Source organism: Mauremys mutica, unplaced genomic scaffold, assembly GCF_020497125.1.
Source record: "Mauremys mutica isolate MM-2020 ecotype Southern unplaced genomic scaffold, ASM2049712v1 Super-Scaffold_100095, whole genome shotgun sequence".
Taxonomy (NCBI): domain Eukaryota; kingdom Metazoa; phylum Chordata; order Testudines; family Geoemydidae; genus Mauremys; species Mauremys mutica.
Genome location: NW_025423264.1, coordinates 1,745,775 through 1,768,483, shown reverse-complemented (window position 1 = coordinate 1,768,483; position 22,709 = coordinate 1,745,775). Strand labels below are relative to the sequence as shown.

The 22,709-nt window shown below is 51.9% G+C and overlaps 4 non-coding genes across 4 annotated transcripts; 2 read left to right on the top strand and 2 right to left on the bottom strand.

Moving 5' to 3' along the window:
* Positions 1 to 2,824: 2,824 nt before the first annotated feature.
* TRNAS-UGA lies at positions 2,825 to 2,906 on the top strand. The gene has a single exon. It is a non-coding gene; the product is annotated as a tRNA-Ser (tRNA).
* Positions 2,907 to 7,127: 4,221 nt separating this feature from the next.
* TRNAD-GUC lies at positions 7,128 to 7,199 on the bottom strand. The gene has a single exon. It is a non-coding gene; the product is annotated as a tRNA-Asp (tRNA).
* Positions 7,200 to 12,967: 5,768 nt separating this feature from the next.
* Positions 12,968 to 13,039, bottom strand: TRNAD-GUC. Its single transcript has one exon. It is a non-coding gene; the product is annotated as a tRNA-Asp (tRNA).
* Positions 13,040 to 21,769: 8,730 nt separating this feature from the next.
* On the top strand, positions 21,770 to 21,842 carry TRNAK-UUU. The gene has a single exon. It is a non-coding gene; the product is annotated as a tRNA-Lys (tRNA).
* The last annotated feature ends 867 nt before the right edge of the window (positions 21,843 to 22,709 follow it).

Here is a 22,709-nt window from a genome sequence, read left to right as displayed (position 1 = left end):
GGAATCCAGTCCAAATTTAACCTGGTAGCTGGGCCGGGATTAGCCTGGGCCAGGGTAGGGCTGGGGAGGAATTGTGGGGGAGACAGATGCACCCGCTGTGAGGGGAGATCCTCCCATTCCCTGCCAACCCCCCTCACTCCTTGCAGCACGGTGCCCCATTCTTTCTCTGTTGTGGGGGTGTCTGCTGCCTGCTTCTCCCTTAGCATCATCTCTCCCCTGAGGCACTGGTGTTGCCCGTCCTGTGCAAACAGGCAGGCTTTGGTGTGCCCCGTGGTGCTGCCCTGCAATTGCGGGGGCAGCTGTGGGGTGGAATATGGGGGTGGGCAAGGCTGGGGACCAGGACTCCTGGGTTCTCCCCCCAAATCTGGGAGGGGAGGGGAGAGGGGTTAGTGGGTAGAGTGAGGGAGGGGCAGGGCTGGGATCCAGGGCTCCTGCTTTTTCTGGTTTTCTCCACCTCCTGAAGCTGCCTCGGTCCTTTCAGTGCATTTCCTGTTCCAAATTCATTTCCTGACTTGTGCAACCCACCCCAGAGGTGGCTGCATCTCAGTGTTGGGTGAGGCACCCTTGGCTGCATCACCTCCTAACTGTGTCTCTCTCTCCCTGTAGGTGACCCTGCAGCACTTGGCAAACATCCGCAAGATCGTGGGGGGCGCTTTGAGCATTGGGCAGGCAGGGGCCAGGAGCCCAGCCGCCCCCCCCCGAATGGGACCCAGCACCCCTCCCTACTTTTTACAGGGATTAAAGAGGGGCAAAGGGGGGCAAATCAGAGGAGGGGGGTGGCCAGGGTCTGAGCAGGGGATGGAAATTGACTGGTCGGGGGGTCAAGCAGCTGGAGGCAGAGTTAGGAGAGGGGCTGAAGGGCAAAGTCAGGGAGGGGGGAAGGAGCCGGAGTTCAGCCCAGGGGGAGGCGCTGCCAGAGGGTTAAACCCCGGCACAGGCAGGGGCAGAGGGGTAACAGTTACCCCGGGGGGCTGAGACTCCAGTGTTTGCAAAAACAGGGTGAGGGGAGCAGAGGGGCTTTTCTATTTCCCCTCCCACAGGCAGCACCTCTCAGCATGGGCTTCCCAGGGCTGGCCTCTTAAAGGCACAGGCATCCCACTGCCTAGACACTGCAGCTCCTCTCTGATGTGACCTACTGAGGTGCTGCAGTAGGAGACTCAATTCAGTGAAACCGGGCATTCCCTATACGCCCCCCCCAGCCAGGGGGCTGTGCATCCCCTTCCCCAAATTTCCCCAACACCCCCCCAGTGGTCAGGTAGTTACATGCAGCGCTGCCAATGTTGTCACTGGTTGCAAATCTGAATGGAAATTGAAACGTTAACACACAGTTTAAAAGCAGATACAAGGTATGAAAAATACTTGTACCTGAGAAAGTAAAATAGGTTTGAAAAGTCTGGACAAAGCCGGGTTCCTCACCCAGCTGTTGTGTTTGCTGACAGTGTCGGTGCATTGGCTTCGGCAATGTTGGCCAACCTCAGAATTTCAAATGATGGTTTGGATGCAAGGTGTGAATGACTCTCCCCTGACAGCTAGTGATGACCAGGGTTGGGGGAGGCTTTGGGACCAGACTGTATTTACATGAACTCACCTGCTCTGCCGAGGTGTCCAGGAGACAGAGCTGTGCTGCCTCTGCTCTAGGTGCCCAGAGGAGGAGGGAAGGTGTGTGGGGCTCCAGACTGGGACTCTTCCTCCCTCCTGCCAACCCCTGACTCTCAATCCCAGCCCTGACCCTCCTTTCTTCAAGCTCCATGTGGGCCAGAGGAAAAGTTTGGAAGGAAACACAAGGGCCAAACTTGTGGGCATCAGGTGAAGCAGCAAGAATCCCAACCATCAGGGTACCAAGCTCTAGAGCCCCAACCCATTGTGGCCACCGCAGCCAAAGACCTGGCTCTAGGAGGGGTGAGTCACCCAGCAGGAGGGGGGAGACTGGCTCTTGCACAGCTGGAGGCAGGGAAGTTGAGCCCTGTAAGCTCCAGGGCTTCACCACAAGCCAACACAAGGTCCCACTGAGAGTTGAACTCAAATTGCAGGATGCAGAGTCCTGAGTGCTGCCCATTACACCATGGGACCAGCTCATGCTTCCCTCTCTGCACATCGGTGACCCTCACGGGGCTGGCTTGTGTAAGGGGGTTCTTGGCCCTTTACTAAAACTTAGCGTGGGGGGGGGCGGGGTTTGGTTGGCTAGTTCCCAGTCCCGGGGGAAGGGCCAATGGGAAATCAGGACCCTGAGACTGACAGTCCCCAGGGGCAATGGGGAGAGGCCAAAGCTCCAAGTTAGCCGCACTGACAGGCCAGGCAGTGTAATGAGGGAGTCACCAGGCCAGGGGGTCCCATCCTCCCTGGGAGCTGGAACTGCCTGGGCCAGAGTGGGGCAGAGCTAAGGAGAGAGCAGGAGCCCGAGAAGAGCCGGGGAGCAGAGCTGCGCAGGTGTAGTGCCAGAAACTGCTCCCTGTAGGACTTTGCTACCTGTAGCAGTTACTGACACCTGAGGTTGTTCTTATTTGCTAACTTGTCATAAATGGCTAAAACTTGATAGTGGTTTCTCTAGCAAATATCAGTCCCTGGCCCTGTGGTCTAGACATCCTCATTCACATCAGGCTTCAAGTTGAGAATCATTTCCCCTTCCCCCTCTGTGGGAGGGGAGACTTTTAAACGCTCTCTCTGTGCGACCACACATGGCTAAGCAAAGAGAACAAACCCCCAATCCCCCCTGTGCTTTGGGAGCCAGGTTTGCGGTGGGAATTCTGTAGTTCAGATGACTTCACGCCTGGGCGTTGTGATTCTTTACCAGTTTCTCTGGCGTTGGGGGAGTTTTGGGTTCACAGCTGTGATGGCCGAGTGGTTAAGGTGTTGGAGTTGAAATCCAATAAGGCCCACCTGCGCAGGTTCAAATCCTGCTCACAGCAAGGTCTTTTTTTTAGCCAGTCTCTCACCTGGGCAATACCTCTGTACAACCACCTGAAACACTCTCAATTCTCTCCCCAACCCAAGTCAATCCTGTTCTGCTCCTTTCATCGAGATCCCTGGGACACCACCTCACACTGTGTCCCTGAGGTGTCAGGCAAACTCTCAGCGCTTGAAGCCTCTGCCACTCACCTAGTACCCCATGCCCCATAGGTTAGCCATGTTGATGTGCTCTCCTTCACGTAAATCCGCTCAGTGCGACTCCTGGCCTGTCCCTGAAGAAAGGTGTATCCCCTCTGCAGCTGCTGTGAGCTCGGGTCAGAGGACTAGGAAGCTACCGCCCTCCCTCCACTGGTTCTGCTATGGAGAAACAAGTCCTCTAAGCCGAGCTCGCTAGGATCCCCTGAAAACCCACCACCCAGCTCCCAAACCGAAGACTGACCCCACCCTCTCCACTCAGCTCCTTTTCTTTGTCTAGCTCCTGGGCAGAGGTGTCACCTCCCCTCCCCAGGCCTAGCTCATGTTACAGTCTGTATACCTGTGTCTCACCTAAAATCCTCCCTGGTTTTCCCATCCCCCACATAGACAGCCCCTACTCCACCACATCAATATACGATCACGGCCAGGCGCTGGGGGCGCAGGCAGCAGCCCAGCGGAAAATGCTCAGCTCTGCGCTCTCGGGGCGGCCACCTACCTCGCCGGCGGCCACAGGTCTTTCTACATGGCTCTGGGAAGAAGGATAAAGGAGTTTGAGGCGCAAGTGGTGTTCTCGTCTATCTTCCCTGTGGCAGGAAAAGGTCAGGGTAGAGACCGTCGAATCGTGGAAATCAACGAATGGCTACGCAGATGGTGTCGGAGAGAAGGGTTTGGATTCTTTGACAATGGGATGGTCTTCCAAGAAGAAGGATTGCTAGGCAGAGATGGGCTCCACCTCACGAAGAGAGGGAAGAGCATCTTTGCAAGCAGGCTGGCTAACCTAGTGAGGAGGGCTTTAAACTAGGTTCACCGGGGGAAGGAGACCAAAGCCCCGAGGTAAGTGGGGAAGTGGGATACCGGGAGGAAGCGCAAGCAGGAGACTGCAAGTGGGGAGGACTCCTGTCTCAGACCGAGAATGCGGGACAATCAGCGAGTTATCTTAAGTGCCTATACACAAATGCAAGAAGCCTGGGGAACAAGCAGGGAGAACTAGAAGTCCTGGCACAGTCAAGGAATTATGATGTAATTGGAATAACAGAGACTTGGTGGGATAACTCACATGATTGGAGTACTGTCATGGATGGATATAAACTGTTCAGGAAGGACAGGCAGGGCAGAAAAGGTGGGGGAGTTGCGTTGTACGTAAGAGAGCAGTATGACTGCTCAGAGCTCCAGTATGAAACTGCAGAAAAACCTGAGTGTCTCTGGATTAAATTTAGAAGTATGAACAACAAGGGTAATGTCGTGGTGGGAGTCTGCTATAGACCACCGGACCAGGGGGATGAGGTGGACGAGGCTTTCTTCCAGCAACTAACAGAAGTTGCTGGATCGCAGGCCCTGGTTCTCATTGGTGACTTTAATCACCCCGATATCTGCTGGGAGAGCAATACAGCAGTGCACAGACAATCTAGGAAGTTTCTGGAAAGTGTAGGGGACAATTTCCTGGTGCAAGTGCTGGAGGAACCAACTAGGGGAAAAGCTCTTCTTGACCTGCTGCTCACAAACAGGGAAGAAATAGTAGAGGAAGCAATAGTGGATGGGAACCTGGGAGGCAGTGACCATGAGATGGTCGAGTTCAGGATCCTGACACAAGGAAAAAGGGAAAGCAGTAGAACAGAGACCCTGGACTTCAGAAAAGCAGATTTCGACTCCCTCAGGGAACTGATGGGCAAGGTCCCCTGGGAGAATAACATGACGGGGAAAGGAGTCGAGGAAAGCTGGCTGTATTTCAAAGAAACCTTATTGAGGTTGCAGGAACAAACCATCCCGATGTGTAGGAAGAAAAGTAAATATGGCAGGCGACCAGCTTGGCTTAAACACAAAAAAACAGCTTACAAGAAGTGGAAGATTGGACAAATAACCAGGGAGGAGTATAAAAGTATTGTTCAGGCATGCAGGTGTGAAATCAGGAAGGCCAAATCACACTTGGAGTTGCAGCTAGCCGGAGATGTTAGGAGTAACAAGAAGGGTTTCTTTAGGTATGTTAGCAACAGGAAGAAAGTCAAGGAAAGTGTGGGCCCCTTGCTGAATGAGGGAGGGAACCTAGTGACAGAGGATGTGGAGAAAGCTAGTGTACTCAATGCTTTTTTTGCCTCTGTCTTCACAGACAAGGTCAGCTCCCAGGCAGCTGCACTCTGCAGCACGGTATGGGGAGGAGGTGACCAGCTCTCTGTGGAGAAAGAAGTAGTTCGGGGCTATTTAGGAAAGCTGGACGAGCACAAGTCCATGGGGCCGGATGCGCTGCATCCGAGGGTGCTAAAGGAGTTGGCCGATGAGATTGCAGAGCCATTGGCCATTATCTTTGAAAAATCATGGCGATCGGGGGAGGTCCCGGATGACTGGAAAAAAGCTAATGTAGTGTCCATCTTTAAAAAAGGGAAGAAGGAAGATCCAGGGAACTACAGGCCAATCAGTCTCACCTCAGTCCCTGGAAAAATCATGGAACAGGTCCTCAAGGAATCAATCCTGAACCACTTAAAGGAGGGGAAAGTGATCAGGAACAGTCAGCATGGATTCACCAAGGGCAAGTCATGCCTGACTAACCTAATTGCCTTCTATGACGAGATAACCGGCTCTGTGGATGAGGGGAAAGCAGTGGATGTGCTATTTCTGGACTTTAGCAAAGCTTTTGATACAGTCTCCCACAGTATTCTTGCCAGCAAGTTAAAGAAGTATGGGCTGGATGAACGGACGGTAAGGTGGATAGAAAACTGGCTAGATGGTTGGGCTCAACGGGTAGTGATCAATGGTTCCATGTCTAGTTGGCAGCCGGTATCAAGCGGAGTGCCCCAAGGGTCGGTGCTGGGGCCGGTTTTATTCAATATCTTCATTAACGATCTGGAGGATGGTGTGGACTGCACCCTTAGCAAGTTTGCAGATGACACTAAACTGGGAGGAGTGGTTGATACGCTGGAGGGCAGGATAGGATACAGAGGGACCTAGACACATTAGAGGATTGGGCCAAAAGAAATATGATGAGGTTCAATAAGGACAAGTGCAGAGTCCTGCACTTAGGACAGAAGAATCCCATGCACTGCTACAGATTAGGGACCGAATGGCTGGGCAGCAGTTCTGCAGAAAAGGACCTAGGGGTTACGGTGGACGAAAAGCTGAATATGAGTCAACAGTGTGCCCTTGTTGCCAAGAAGGCTAATGGCATTTTGGGTTGTATAAGTAGGGGCATTTCCAGCAGATCGAGGGATGTGATCATTCCCCTCTACTCAGCACTGGTGAGGCCTCATTTGGAGTACTGTGTCCAGTTTTGGGCCCCACACTACAAGAAGGATGTGGATAAATTGGAGAGAGTCCAGCGGAGGGCAACAAAAATGATTAGGGGGCTGGAGCACATGACTTATGAGGAGAGGCTGAGGGAACTGGGATTGTTTAGCCTGCAGAAGAGAAGAATGAGGGGGGATTTGATAGCTGCTTTCAACTATCTGAAAGGGGGTTCCAAAGAGGATGGATCTAGACTGTTCTCAGTGGTAGAAGATGATAGAACAAGGAGTAATGGTCTCAAGTTGCAGAGGGGGAGGTTTAGGCTGGATATTAGGAAAAACTTTTTCACTAGTAGGGTGGTGAAGAACTGGGATGGGTTACCTAGGGAGGTAGTGGAATCTCCTTCCTTAGAGGTTTTTAAGGTCAGGCTTGACAAAGCCCTGGCTGGGATGATTTAGGTGGGTTTGGTCCTGCTTTGAGCAGGGGGTTGGACTAGATGACCTCCTGAGGTCCCTTCCAACCCTGAGATTCTATGATTCTAAGTCTCCCCCTTACAGTCACAGGTCAAATGCTGAGCAAAGGAAAAAAGACAGGAAGCCAATCCCATGCCTGTCCCTTTTTCTGTCTTCCTCCACCCCTGGACCAAGTCCCTCCCCGTTTGTCTGGGCCATTGTCCTCATGGCCCTGGCCAGCCTATTTCCCTTTGCCGCTCTGCAAAGGGGTGCGAAGGGAAGTGGCCGTCGAAGGAGAATGCAAGGCATGTGGTGGGCAGGCCAGGGATTTCTTTGTCCCCCCTTCAAAAAGGGGTCACCCTCCCCGTCGGGGAATCAAACCCCGGTCTCCCGCGTGACAGGCGGGGATACTCACCACTATACTAACAAGGAAAGGGGCACGGTGAGTGGCCCCAGCTCCCACAGACCAGCTATGGTCAGAGTACACCTACACCGTCGCATGGGCCCCAGCAGGCAACAACACCCCTGGCCCTCTTCTGCTTCCCAAAGGCTTTGGCCGCAGCAACAGCCCTGGGAAAAGCCCTGGCCCTCCTCACCTGCCCTTGCCCAGCAGGACGCCTTTCCGGGCCTACACAGCTCCTCACACAACACCCGCCTGGGACCTTGCCCTCCCCTACCAGCTCAGCAGCACCTTTTTTCCTCTCAAAACCTCCTCTTGACACCCTCCCCCTTCCACACTTCACACTCACCTCATCACAAACTCACCCACGGCCCCTTTGGCTTCTCAAGCGCCTCTGGAGGGACGCAGCTTCCCAGGCACGCAGATCCTTCCCTTCAACGCACACTGGACGGACATTCGAAACACAGCCCTTTCCAGGAGGGAATGCGCTGCTTTTGAACCCTGGCGCCCAGCAAGAAGTCCTGGTACTCTTTTTCTGACCGATGGACCCCACTGACTTGCCTTTACCAAGCAGAAACTAAGGACCGGCTGATGGCTCTCTTTGCAAACGGACGCCATCAGACTGAGCCACGAGGCGTGCTGCAGGATAGCCCCTCCCCACCAAAATGCAGTGCCGTGACCCGGATTCGAACCGAGGTTGCTGCAGCCACGGCGCAGAGTACTAACCACTATACGATCACGGCCAGGCGCTGGGGGCGCAGGCAGCAACCCAGCGGAAAATGCTCAGCTCTGCGCTCTCGGGGCAGCCACCTACCTCGCCGGCGGCCACAGGTATTTCTCAAGTCTCCCCATTACAGTCACAGGTCAAATGCTGAGCAAAGGAAAAAAGACAGGAAGTCAATCCCATGCCTGTCCCTTTTTCTGTCTTCCTCCACCCCTGGACCAAGTCCCTCCCCGTTGGTCTGGGCCATTGTCCTCATGGCCCTGGCCAGCCTATTTCCCTTTGCCGCTCTGAAACGTGCCCCCACGTGCAGGCCCCGGGGGAGGCTTTAGCTAGGGCGAGCGTGTCCTTGCGAGGTAATTGTCTCTCTGGAGGTGAAAGTCATCAGTGTGGGGTGCGAAGGTGTTGTGTATTTGGTTGTCATGGTTTTTGTTGCTATGGCAACTGAGTTAGATTATTATGGGTTAGCTCAGCCGGTTTCAACCGGCTGAGTGAACTCTCTGTCTCTTTAAATAAAATGGAGGTTTTGGTTAGCTGTCTGCTCTCTGGCCTCAAGTGATTGCTTCCTACACCGGCTGCCCCAAGGATATAACACTGGCGACGAGGGTGAGACTCCCGTGCTGCTCCAGTAACAGAAGGAAGTAGAAGTTAAGGTAAAGAACAAACAAACAAAAAAAGCTGCTTGTTTGCACTGACTGTGAAAGTGAAACTAAAATCATGGCTACTCTGACCAGGCCCCTGGAGCCTTTTGATGAGAATACAGAGCAGTGGCATGTGTATACTGAGCGTTTTGAGCTTTTTGGTATTGCAAATGACATTACAGAAGCGAAGAAGGTGCCAATATTCTTAACTGTTGTAGGGGCTAAAACCTACTCTCTGCTACGCAGCTTACTACACCCTGTTAAGCCTGAGACTAAATCTTACAGTGACATTGTGGAAATCCTGGGGTCTCATTTCTCCCCAAAACCACTGGTAATTGCTGAAAGATATAGGTTCCACAAAAGAGACCAAAAGGAAGATGAAACAGTTGTACAATTTGTAGCCATTCTAAAAAAGCTAGCAGAACACTGTGAATTTAAAGAAATGTTAAATGATGCCCTGCGTGACAGGTTAGTGTGTGGCCTGTACAGTGAAGCTATACGGAAGTGCCTACTGACAGAGGCTCAGCTTACCTTACAGAAGGCTGTTGATATTGCTGTCTCCATGGAACTGGCTACAAGGGAGGCACAATACATCGGTGCACCCCTTAGGGTGCAAAAAGTGTCACTAGAACCGACCCACAAAACTGTGCAGAGTCAAGAATGTTACCGCTGTGGTAAGCCAGGACACCAGGCATCAGAATGCTGGTGTAAGGACCTGGTGTGTCGACACTGTGGCAAAAAGGGACACATTGAGTATGCCTGTAAACAAAAGAAAAAGAGGCCTGTGGTCTGGCCGACAAAAAGAGGAACCTTGCATACTCTAGAGCAGACCCAGGATGATCAAGGAGACACCTCATCACAAGAGCAAGTGCCACTGCATGTTTTGTCTTTGGCAGCGGGCTCACATGACTACTGGGTAACCCCCTTATTGGAGGGCAAACCTATACGCATGGAACTAGACACCGGTGCAGCTGTCTCGCTGGTTCCTGAGACTGTGTATAAGGAAAAGCTACAGCATCTTCCGCTTAAGGCAACAAAAACTGTTCTGAAGACGTATACAGGTGAAGCTGTGCCCATGTTGGGCACTATTGATGTTAAGGTGGAGCTCAATGGACAGGCGGCTAAATTGCCACTGTTTGTGGCAATGGGTAGGTCTTGGCTTGGGAAGATTCAGCTGAACTGGGCAGAAGTGCACCGGATGACTAAAGAAGAAACCAGTCTAACCCCTATACTAAGGAAACATGCTGCTGTTTTTGGAGATGATTTGGGAGGTATGAAGGGAATCACTGTGACATTGAACATTAAACCTGACAGTCCACCAAAATATCTGAAAGCCCGAACTGTGCCATATGCCATCAGGCCAAAAGTTGAAGCAGACCTGGAGCGCCTGGTCACCAATGGAGTCCTAATACCAGTTACCCATAGCTCATGGGCCACTCCTATCGTTCCAATAGTGAAGAAAGATGGCTCTCTCCGGATTTGCGGTGATTTTAAAGTCACTGTCAACCCAGTGTTGTGTGCAGAGCAATACCCGCTTCCCCGCATCGATGACCTCTTCGCAGGCCTGGCTGGGGGACAAAAGTTCAGTAAGATTGATCTGAGTCAAGCATATTTACAGATGCACGTCGATGAAAAGTCCCAAGAGCTGTTAACTATTGTGACTCATAAGGGGCTTTATCGATACTGTTGCCTACCCTTCGGAATCACATCGGCTCCCGCCCTGTTCCAGAGGGCTATGGACCAGATCTTGTGTGGCTTGTCAGGAGTTCAGTGCTATCTGGATGATATCCTGGTCACTGGAAGAAATGAAGAGGATCACTTAAAGAATTTAGAGGCTACCCTACAAAGACTGGAAGAGTATGGCCTACGAGTTCGCAAAGACAAGTGTGAATTCTTCAAGCCCTCTGTTGAATATTTGGGACACATCATCGATTCTGCAGGTCTTCATAAGGCCCCTGCAAAAGTTAAAGCTATTGTGGAGGCTCCCCCACCTCGAAATGTAAGCCAGCTGCGCTCATTTCTAGGACTACTGAACTATTATGGAAAGTTCATCTCACAGTTAGCCACACTGCTAAAACCACTTCATGAGCTCCTTGGGCAGAACAAGGCCTGGAAGTGGACTGAAGCCTGTGATGTTGCATTTAACAAAGCTAAGGATGCATTGTTAAATTCTGAAGTTCTAACGCACTTTGATCCATCCTTACCACTGCAATTGGCCTGCGATGCCTCCCCTTATGGAGTGGGAGCAGTCGTGTCACATATTATGCCTTCAGGAGAAGAGAGACCTACTGCTTTTGCTTCACGCACTCTAAGCAAAGCAGAAACTAACTATGCCCAAATCGAACGTGAGGCATTAGGAATTGTTTTTGGAATTCGGAAGTTTCATCAGTACCTGTTTGGGCGAAAATTTACTCTTCTCACAGACCATCGACCTCTGACATCAATTTTTGGACCTTACACAGGCATTCCCCCATTAGCTGCTAGTCGTATGCAACGTTGGGCATTGTTACTTTCAGCACACACATATGAAATCAAATATCGGAAATCCACTCTACACGGCAATGCAGATGGCCTCTCAAGGTTGCCTTTGCCGGTCAAACACCAAGATAGTGCCCAAAAGAAAATCTTCTACTTTGAACAGATAGAGAATACACCCATCACTGCTACTCAGATAAAGAAGGCAACTCGCGTTGACCCAGTATTGTCCCACGTTATTGACCTGGTGATGCATGGAAAATCTCGACAAACCTCTCCGGTCTCATCCGACCTTGTTCCCTACATGTCCAAGCGGACGGAGTTAGCGGTCCAATCTGGTTGTTTGTTGTGGGGGAGACGTGTCATTATTCCACCACCACTGAGATCACAGATGTTAGAACAGCTACATTCCGGTCACTGTGGAATAGTGCGCATGAAGGAAATTGCACGAAGCTATTTTTGGTGGCCTGGACTGGACAGCGCTATTGAAGAGAAGGCAAAAGCTTGTATGTCATGTCAGGGTGTGAGGAATGCACCCCAGTGGGCACCCCTACACCCATGGGACTGGCCTGAAAACCCGTGGCAACGTATTCACGTTGACTTTGCTGGACCCCTTGAAGGAAGCATGTTCTTGGTGGCAATAGATGCCCATTCTAAATGGCCAGAAGTCTCTATAATGCAGTCCACTTCTGCAGAGAGTACTATCCAAAAACTACGAGGACTCTTTAGTCGTTTTGGTCTGCCAGAACAACTTGTGAGCGACAACGGACTGCAGTTCGTTTCTCAGGAGTTTCAAAATTTTATGAAGGCAAATGGGATACACCACATCACGTCAGCACCATATCATCCGTCCACCAACGGATTAGCTGAAAGATTTGTGCAGACAATGAAAAACGCTTTGAAATCAGCAAGGGGACAACACTCCATTCAAAAGCGTCTGGATACCTTTTTACTTTCCTACAGAAACACACCTCATGCTACGACCCACGCATCTCCGGCCTTTCTAATGATGGGACGACAGCTGCGCACTTGCTTTGATCTGCTGAAACCTTCTGAACCCTGACAAATTGTGCAACATCAGCAGCAATATCAAGTCATCAGACGGGAACCCAGAGCAAAAGACCGAACCTTTAGCCCGGGACAGCCATTTTTGGCTCGGAATTATACTTCCAGAGCTAAATGGGTTCCGGCCACAGTCATCACTCAAACAGGACCTGTTTCCTACACAGTCCGGACTGCAGAGAATCTTACCTGGCGGCGACATGTAGATCAGCTGTTGCCAGGTCATGCCAGTCCTCAGGACCCATCTGCAGTTGAGGGGTCTGACTTCACCTCTTCTGGTGAGGGACTGAATCACGAGTCACCTGTTTCTGACTGTTCTCCTCCATTACTGCCGGCAGCTGAGATACCCCTTTGCCCAGCACGAGCTGATACCACCTCCTCACCTGTTCGTGCTGCGGACCCTGAGCCCCTAGTGCTTTCGGGTGCAATAACACCAGAAGTTAGCAGTAATCCACCTAGAGACAGAAGGCCTCCTCATCGGCTGGATCTTTAGCTAGGGCGAACCCACGGTTATGGGGCAAAATAATCCCCAGGGTTTAGCCGGGAATGGAGGCAGTCTACCCTCCTTCTCTAGTCTAGTGTGTGTTTTATTTAGGGGATGTTCTTATTAGGGGGTGAGGAATATGTTATGTATTTGGTTGTCATGGTTTTTGTTGCTATGGCAACTGAGTTAGATTATTATGGGTTAGCTCAGCCGGTTTCAACCGGCTGAGTGAACTCTCTGTCTCTGTAAATAAAATGGAAGTTTTGGTTAGCTGTCTGCTCTCTGGCCTCAAGTGATTGCTTCCTACACCGGCTGCCCCAAGGATATAACAGAAGGGAAGTGGCCGTCGAAGGAGAATGCAAGGCATGTGGCGGGCAGGCCGGGGATTTCTTTGTCCCCCCTTCAAAAGGGGTCACCCTCCCCGTCGGGGAATCGAACCCCGGTCTCCCGCATGACAGGTGGGGATACTCACCACTATACTAACGAGGAAAGGGGCACGGTGAGTGGCCCCAGCTCCCACAGACCAGTTATGGTCAGCGTACACCTACACCGTTGCATGGGCCCCAGCAGGCAACAACACCCCTGGCCCTCTTCTGCTTCCCAAAGGCTTTGTCCACAGCAACAGCCCTGGGAAAAGCCCTGGCCCTCCTCACCTGCCCTTGCCCAGCAGGACGCCTTTCCGGGCCTACACAGCTCCTCACACAACACCCGCCTGGGACCTTGCCCTCCCCTACCAGCTCAGCAGCACCTTTTTTCCTCTCAAAACCTCCTCTTGACACCCTCCCCCTTCCACACTTCACACTCACCTCATCACAAACTCACCCACGGCCCCTTTGGCTTCTCAAGCGCCTCTGGAGGGACGCAGCTTCCCTGGCACGCAGATCCTTCCCTTCAACGCGCACTGGACTGACATTCGAAACACAGCCCTTTCCAGGAGGGAATGCGCTGCTTTTGGACCCTGGCGCCCAGCAAGAAGTCCTCGTACTCTTTTTCTGACCGATGGACCCCACTGACTTGCCTTTACCAAGCAGAAACTAAGGACCGGCTGATGGCTCTCTTTGCAAACGGACGCCATCAGACTGAGCCACGAGGCGTGCTGCAGGATAGCCCCACCCCACCAAAAAGCAATGCCGTGACCTGGATTTGAACCAAGGTTGCTGCGGCCACGGCGCAGAGTACTAACCACTATACGATCACGGCCAGGCGCTGCGGGCGCAGGCCAGCACCCCCGCGGAAAATGCTCAGCTCTGCGCTCTCGGGGCTGCCACCTACCTCGCCGGCGGCCACAGGTATTTCTCAAGTCTCCCCATTACAGTCACAGGTCAAATGCTGAGCAAAGGAAAAAAGACAGGAAGCCAATCCCATGCCTGTCCCTTTTTCTGTCTTCCTCCACCCCTGGACCAAGTCCCTCCCCGTTGGTATGGGCCATTGTCCTCATGGCCCTGGCCAGCCTATTTCCCTTTGCCGCTCTGAAACGTGCCCCCATGTGCAGGCCCCGGGGGAGGCTTTGGCTAGGGCGAGCGTGTCCTTGCGAGGTAATTGTCTCTCTGGAGGTGCAAGTCATCAGTGCGGGGTGCGAAGGGAAGTGGCCGTCGAAGGAGAATGCAAGGGATGTGGTGGGCAGGCCAGGGATTTCTTTGTCCCCCCTTCAAAAGGGGTCACCCTCCCCGTCGGGGAATCAAACCCCAGTCTCCCACGTGACAGGCGGGGATACTCACCACTATACTAACGAGGAAAGGGGCATGGTGAGTGGCCCCAGCTCCCACAGACCAGCTATGGTCAGCATACACCTACACCGTCGCATGAGCCCCAGCAGGCAACAACACCCCTGGCCCTCTTCTGCTTCCCAAAGGCTTTGGCCGCAGCAACAGCCCTGGCCCTCCTCACCTGCCCTTGCCCAGCAGGACGCCTTTCCGGACCTACACAGCTCCTCACAAAACACCCGCCTGGGACCTTGCCCTCCCCTACCAGCTCAGCAGCACCTTTTTTCCTCTCAAAACCTCCTCTTGACACCCTCCCCCTTCCACACTTCACACTCACCTCATCACAAACTCACCCACGGCCCCTTTGGCTTCTCAAGCACCTCTGGAGGGACGCAGCTTCCCAGGCACGCAGATCCTTCCCTTCAGTGGGTGTTTGGCATGGCAGGGAGCAGCCTGGCTGGGTGCTTTTGTGCCTGTCTGAAGGCCACACATAGGCATGGTCCTGCCCTCCTCTGGCCCTGACCTCAATTGTTCTGTGGCTTTTAAGCCTTCCCTTGGAGCTGTTAGCACCAGCTGCCTCTGCTCTAAGTGCCCAGAGGAGGAGAGGTGTGCTGGGCTCTGTGACAAAGTTGGGGATTTTCTTGGGGTTTTCTGTGTTTTCCAGTGGTTCGCATGCACAGGGAGTGGGACTCAGTGTCCCCGGGTGTTACTGGTTTAACGAGGTGAGGGGAGAGGGAGTTTGTTGTTACAGAGGACCGGAGAGGGACTTGGGACCCCGGCTGATGGCCTGGAGGATGGAGACCCCAGCGACTGGTGACCTGGTGACCCGGAGACACAGCTCAGGAGTCACAGCCAGTTCTGGCCAGTGAGAGGACAATGGGCTGCGGGGAGAGGACCCCGTGACCAACCTGTTCCAGCCAGAGGAGGGCGGAGAGGAGAGGAGGCCCAGGCAACCCTGTTTACCTGGAGAAAAGACAATGGACAGAGGTGGGGCTTGGGGCCGGGGATATAAGAGGCCTAGCTGGGAAGCAGGGGGGCTCGGGGCTGGCGAGGGGAAGCAGGCAGAGAGCCCACCTGGCTGCAGGGGGACTGGGATGTGCTGTTACTGTGAGAGGCCAGGCCTGAGGCCCTGAGAGTTTCCTGTGCTGTGTTCAACTCTCAATAAACCTTCCTGTTTTATGCTGGCTGAGAGTCACTCCGGTCTAGAGAACAGGGGGCATCAACCCCTTCGGGGGTGAGGAGGCCCAGGGGATCCAGAGCGCGTGGACTCGCTGACGGGGCCCACGGCAGAGACAGATGTGCTAAGGCTCAGAGAGGTGCGGCTCCAGGAGGTGGAGGGGCCTGACCCTGAGAGAGAGTGGACCCCCGAGAAGGGCTGTCGCACTGAAAGGAGCACCCCCCATGGACCGCACAGGGCCAAGAGTGGGCAGGATCTGTGAGTCCATGACAGGCAGTGACATCACAAAGGCCTTTTGCAGGACCTCAGACTATTGCTCAAAGGTGGTGGGGAGGTGGTGACCTCACAGAGAGATGCTGACATCAGCCAGGCAGGACAGGGGCGAGGGGCCAGGGAAACCTCAGAGACCCCTGTGGCTTTGCTTCAGCAAGTCTCCTTCTCCTGGTCTCTCTTTGAGAACTGAGAGAGTATTCGGGTTCAGGTACGTGAGCGCCAGGAGGCACCTATTTTGAGTTTTCTCCTTCCCTTTTAGTGATTTTACTAGAAAACTGCCGTCCCTGTTTAGAAGGTAAGAGCCTCCTCTAGGGAAGGGGTGTCCTGGGGGTGTCACAGTTCGGATGCCGGGGCCCCCCTTTGAAGGAAGTTCCCGCCACCCTGCTCTGTGTTCGCAGGGCGGGAGAGAGCAGCATCCACGGCAGTGATTTGCTCCTGGCTGCCGGAGCAGAGCAGCAGGCTCAGCTGTCAGAACTTCCCAGAGCGATGAAAGGGGAGGGGCCCATGGCTCTGCAGCAGGAATGCAGGGCAGGCGAGTTCACGGTGGGCATTGTGGGACACTGGAAGAGGGCAGTTATGGTGATATAATGAACAGCAGCGTCTACACTGACACTCTCACTTTAAGTGACTGCTCATCAAAGTCGTTTTATTTTGTCACCAAAACAGGACAGTTTTGTCGCCAGACGTGGCATTGCAGTGTGTACACCAGCCACAAGCCGCTGACTGAGGGAGCATAGTGTGTTTTTCACACACGTGAGCAATATAATTCTGCTGAAATAACTTTGTAGTGCAGACCTGGCCAAAGATTCACACACAGACACACAGCTAGCAAGGAAAACCTCACCTGCTCCTCTGCTTTGCAGAATCCAAACACAAGCAAAGCTTGTCAGGCTCAGGTGGGAATGCAGGGAATCAGGTATGAGCAGACACTGTATTTTAGTTACAGGCAGGCACGGTGGTTTAGCTGGCTAAAGTAGTTGCTTTGTAAACAGGAGATCTCGGTTTAATTCCCAGGGGTGCCTTGTTGAGATCCTTTTAGAGCACCTGGTATTGGCTACTGTCAGAAGACAAGATTCAGAGCTAGATGGACCTTTGGTCTAGCCCAGTGTGGTTTTTCTTATGATTTAAATTACACTCACTGGCACTGATAATAGATTTACTGATTGTTTGGGAGTTAAGAGCTGATAGGTCAGTGGTCCAAGCCCCTCACGGATGACCCCCTGTTATATCCTTGGGGGCAGCCGGTTTAGGAAGAAATCACTTGAGGCCAGACAGTAGACAGCTAACAAAACCACCATTTTATTTACAGACTCAGAGAACTCACCCAGCCGGCTGAAGCTGGCTGAGCTATCCCCTAATAATCTAACTCAGTTACCATAGGAACCAAAAACCATGACAACCAAATACACAACATGCACCGTGTGTGAGAATGAAAATCGTAAACTGCCCTTTGAAATAACGAAAGCAGCAGGCCGTGTTATTGTCCCTGCCCCAAAGCAGACAGACCAATGGAGAAATGCCGTCGAGTCCAAGGTAACACTCCGCTGCCATTTTACCTTTTTTGCTTGCTAAACTCCTTCTTATCTGCCCGGCCCAGGCTGTCCTCTGCCTCAGCTGCTGCTCCCGGCCTGCTCCAGAGTCAAACACGCAGGGCCCCCAGGGGAACAGAGGCTGTGACAGGGCAGCAGCCTGGGCTGGGCTGGGAAGATGCTGGGAGTTCTCGTTCCCTGAGAACTAGCCTGGCTCCCTTCTCAACAGCAAACAAATCAATTCCACCTCCCCTCCCCAGGAAAAACAGCCTGGAGCCAAGGGCAGCAGGGGACGATTCCCTGCAGTTCCCACCGAGGCAGGAGAGAAGCCAGGGCATTTCTAGCAGAGCTTATGGAACTGACGTGGGGAAACCAGCCTTTAATAACAGGCAGTTCCAGTTTAAACTAAGTGTTTTTAACATGCATCTGATGAAGTGGGTATTCACCCACGAAAGCTCATGCTCCAAAACGTCTGTTAGTCTATAAGGTGCCACAGAACTCTTTGCTGCTTTTACTGATCCAGACTAACACGGCTACCCCTCTGATACTTCCTTTTCTCAGTGTTGCTCCCAGCACTTTAGGGAGTTTTTCCTTTTCTCCCTTCCAGCTGTGGTGATGGGACTGCAGCAGCTCCCCAGGGCCAGCTTTGCTCTTACATCCTTCACGTCTTTGGCTGAAGCTGTGTTTGCCACCAGTTTAATCCATAGCTGAGACTGCAGGTACCAGCAGCTAGTTACAAAGGCTCAATTCCCATCGCCATCAGTGGGAGGTTATCCAGGGCTGCAGGATTTGGCCCATGGACAGTCAAGGTGCTACAGCAGCTACATTCTTACGTGGTGAGTCCTGCAGCCTATTACCAAACTGCTCTGCCATAGTCTGCAGGGGGCCTGACTTGCTGAGAATCTGGCAGAAGAGAGACCCTGGAGTAGAGAAGGAAAATGTCCTCAGCAGTCACAGCCGGCAGGCAGAGGAATGGTTCGGTTTTTTTTTAAACTTCTCTCCCTGCTCAAGCCTTTAATCGTTCCTGTGGCTCTTCTCTGAACCCTCTGCAATTTATCAGGGAAAACAACCAATGAACCAAACAAACAAACCAAACCAGGCTGTTCTGACTGATGTAACAATCTATTGCCTTCCAAGGTTGAATACAAATCAGATCATTCTGTTCACCCAAGAGTTCTACTTTAAGGGCTTTTTGTTTTCTAGTTCCAGTCAAATCCTGTGCAACAGCATCATGGTTAACTCACCACTTGGTCACTTCACATTCACACGTTCAGAAAGTGGGCAGGTCCAAGTCTTTCCTCCCACACCAACGTGAAAAAATCAGTGACAGAAAATGCCCTAAAGCGCCTCTGCTGCCTTGCACAACAGCCTGGGGAAATACATGAGGGAAAGTGCTTTCCTCTCCCCTCCTGATACCGAGTAACATTTCTGTCTGTCCTTGAGATCCTGCCACAGAGACAAGCCTTGAGGATGCAAATGACATGTTAAGGCTTCATTGGTTTGCACGTTCCTTTACTCCTTCATTAGTGCTAAGGGTGCATGAACTCGAAATAATCCCGCTCTGACTTTCACACCGGAGACTATTTCCAGGCTCGCAATAAAAAAAAAAAAATCTTTCTTTCTAACCTGAGCAAGTTGAACCTAGAGTCATTGCGAGATGATAAATAGAGAGCCCCATGATGACTGGGGCACATAGTTATTAATTATAATATTTGTTATCTATGCAGCACCCAACACTCAATAACCAGGAGTCAGGCCTAAAAAATCCCAAGGGTTGCTTATGTTTAAGAACCGCTGCCTTTTGGGAGTAATGTTATTTTTTTCTTGGTTCTTCTGAGACTCTTGGGCCATGTTTTCTGGCTGAACTTGAAGGCTAAAAATGGACTTAACAAAAATCGTATGGTTCCCAGATTGGGGCCCTTGCTGTGCTGGGTATTGCAGATGCCCCAACCAAGAGCAGGTGCTCCAGTTGTGCCAGGCACTGCAGAGATCCTGATGAGGGTGGGGGCCCTGATTCTGCCGGAAGTTGTACAACTCACAGGGAGAGAGAGAGTCCTCGCTGCCAAGAGCTCACAGGGGAAATGGACAAAGTGTGGGAGGGCGGTTCCCATTTTATAGAAGGAGAAACTGAGCCGCAAAGATATGGTGCAATTTGTCCATGTTTGCTCAGAGGGCAAAACTGGGAACTGAATCCAGATTTTCTGAGCCACAGACTTGCCCTGAACCACAAGCCAAGCCAAGAGTTGTCGATTGCATGGCAGAGGGCCCAGTGGAAAGTTGCAGAATCTCCTTCATTGGAGGGTTATAAGAAGGGATTATACAAACACCTGTCGGGGTGCCCTAGGGATACTTGGCCCTGACTCTTGGGGTCCCTCCCTGCCCTACCTTTCTATATGATTCTGTTGTGTGGGTTTGTGCTGTGTCGTTATTCCACACTGAGCTGTTTTGCACAGTGTCACTTTGCACTCTGACACATTGTTTCGTGTTGTATGGTTTTTGCACTGCCTTGTGTTGTGTCGGTTTGAGCTGAGCTCTTTTGCAGTGCGTCATTTTGCCCTATGGGGCGTTCATTTGCATGGTGCTGAATTGTCGGGCTTTGCACTCCTACGTGTTGTCACTTTGTGCTGTGGAATGTCAGTTCACGCTGAATTGTTAGATGTTAGATTGGGGTGTTTCCACTTTTGGTGTTGTTTATGTAAGCAGAGTCAGGATGAGCTCTACCCTGACATCTGGTGGTAAATTATGAGGAGTGGGCAAAGGAATTTCAGGAATGTGCATTTGCATTGACAAACCCACTCCACTTAGCATAACACACAGCAGCCTGGGATAGTTATTTTCACAGCTGTGGGATCCCCAATTTCTTTGTTATTGGGGCAGGAAGGGAAAAAAAAGTGCTGTTACCTTAATTATGTGAATGAGGAACTATGAGACTGCTTTATGACAGAAATGACTCAACCTACATTAAATAGTACTTGCTAGACAAGGGACATGGGTTCCAATTCCCAGTGAATGGAGAGAGGTTGGGGACTGGTGCCTGCCTGGTCCCTTTTGAGGGTCTGGAATACCAATTGCACATACTCCTCTCTCCACTGTTGAAGAGCAGAGCTCATTTTGAATCTTTTAGGAGTCTATCTAGAGACTGCTGACCTGACTTCATGTTGGGCCAATGGTGCACCAGCACCAGGGCTCCCCTACTACAAGCTGAAACCACTAAGAGAGCTAAGCTTACTGAGCTGGGATCACTGAGTGCTGTGTTAAGTGGTGGGGGAGCCTGAAGATCTATTGCTAAGCGGCTGGCAGAGCAGAGCAGTCTGCAGTATGTTGGAGCAGCCCATGGAGCAGTGTGGAGCAGTTTGCGGGGATGGCTGACATGGTTCACGGGTCGGCTGGAGGAGTGGCACAGCTGGTGGAGTGCAGCCAGTCATGGTGAAGGCTGCAGCAGAACTCCACGGAGAGGCGGAGCAGTCGGCCCTGGTGCACGTAAGGTGCCCCTTAACACCCTGTGTGTGTGCCCGCCCCCCATTTCCACCCAGACTCGGGGGGGTAAAACTCTGCAGATAAACTTTTGGACTCTGGGGTGGCACTGACCAGAGACACAGACTTTTGGGTTGTTGGACTTTGGGGTGATTGGACTTAAGACCCTAAGGGGGAAAGGACATTGCCAACTGTGCTTGGAGGTGGGTTTTTTTGCTTATGGTTTGTGTATAGTCCTGTTTGTGGTGTCTCTCCAACGTGATGCCGCATTGTTTCCTCCTTTATTAAAAGGATTTTGCTACACTCGGACTCTGTGCTTGCGAGTGGGGAAGTATTGCCTCCTAGAGGCGCCCGGGGGGGTGGTATGTAATTGTCCCAGGTCACTGGGTGGGGGCTCGAGCCAGTTTTGCATTGTGTTATTGAAAAGGAACCCCTGGATACTGAACCCGGCCCTTGTTGCTGCCAGCTCAGAGGAGCAAAAGGGTTACACCTGATTCAGAACAGAGTCCAGAGAATTTTACCCAGTGACTCCTACACCCACCCCAAGATCTTCTGGCTGAACGAGGAGGGTTCATTCAGAAAGTCATTGTGTTTGGATGGAAAGGTGTGTAATGATGGAGAAATTGGCCCCTCGTTCAAGTTTAAATGTTGTAACTTCTACATCTAGACCGGGGTGGCCAACCTGAGCCTGAGAAGGAGCCAGAATTTCCCAATGTATCTGCCAAACGTGCACCTTTGTATGCAACTACTGAGTCAGTTGTGAACCTTCCTATCACTGTCATTATCCCTTTGAAATATATCCTAGTGAACCCTGGACGTCTACAGGCTGCATTAGCCAATTCAACCATTCAGCACTTGCAGATGGGCACCTCTGTATTGTGCCTGAGTCTTGTAGAGCTATGAGAGGCTGGTAGATGCCGATATTTTCCTGTCTTTTTAACCAGAACTAATGCCAGGCCAGGGCTGGGAAGAAAGAGAGAGCAGCAGGTTTCCCCTGTTGTGTCTGTCTCACTTTTTAGTGACTAGCTTCACCTCTGCACCAACTTGCACTTTTCCTGTGTGAGCCTGGCTAGCTCAGTTGGCAGAGCATCAGACTTTTAATCTGAGGGTCCAGGGTTCAAGTCCCTGATCAGGTGATAAACTTATTACTATGATTGTAAAAATCTGACTTTCGGGAGTCTTCTTTCGTGTTACTCTTTTTCTTCAGGATTTTGCCTTTCTTAAGAAGGGTCTTTGTGTGGGGAGGATTGAAGGGGCAACTTCTTGACATCCCCTTTGTCCTCACAGGCTGGAGGAATAAAGGCCTCTGGGCAAAGAGCATGTTCCTCCCCTGCACACACAAACACACAGAATATCCCTAAGGAATTAGAATCACCTGCTGCCTTTCCCTGTCCTGCTGGATCCTCAAATGAGGATGCTCTTCAGCCCAAACCCATGTCCCCTCTACTCCCAGTGCCCACAGACCCAACCCTCAGTCCCTCCTATGCTCACTGCTCCTCACTCCCAGCCAGAGCCTCCTCCTCTTCACCCTTCTCCTCTGTCCCAACCCACATCCCCTCCTATTCCCAGTGTCCCTCAATCCCAACCCACAGGCCCCTTCTCCTCACGCTGCTCCTCAATCCCAACACACAGCTCCCTCCTTCCCTCCAGCAGCAGGTGTTTCAGACCCCCTCAGGAAGATTTTCTTGCAAGGTTTCATGTATGAGTCTGCATGTGGATTTTACAGTATGTTGGAAATATGTTGGGTTGCTTGCCAAAATGATCACTTGTGGCTGGTGTTGGATTCCCAGTCTCCTTGTTATTGGAGCAGGAGAAAAAAGGGGTTGTTATCCTTGTTGTGTGAATCAAGGACTCAACCCTGGGTGTAAACTAAATGAGCTGCCCACAGATTCTGGGCACCACAATGAGCATTTGGTGCAAGAGCTCAGACCTGTTCCTGTCCCAGAGGGTGGGGGTCATTCGTGAGGGGCTTGGACCACTGACCTATCAGCTCTTAACTCCCA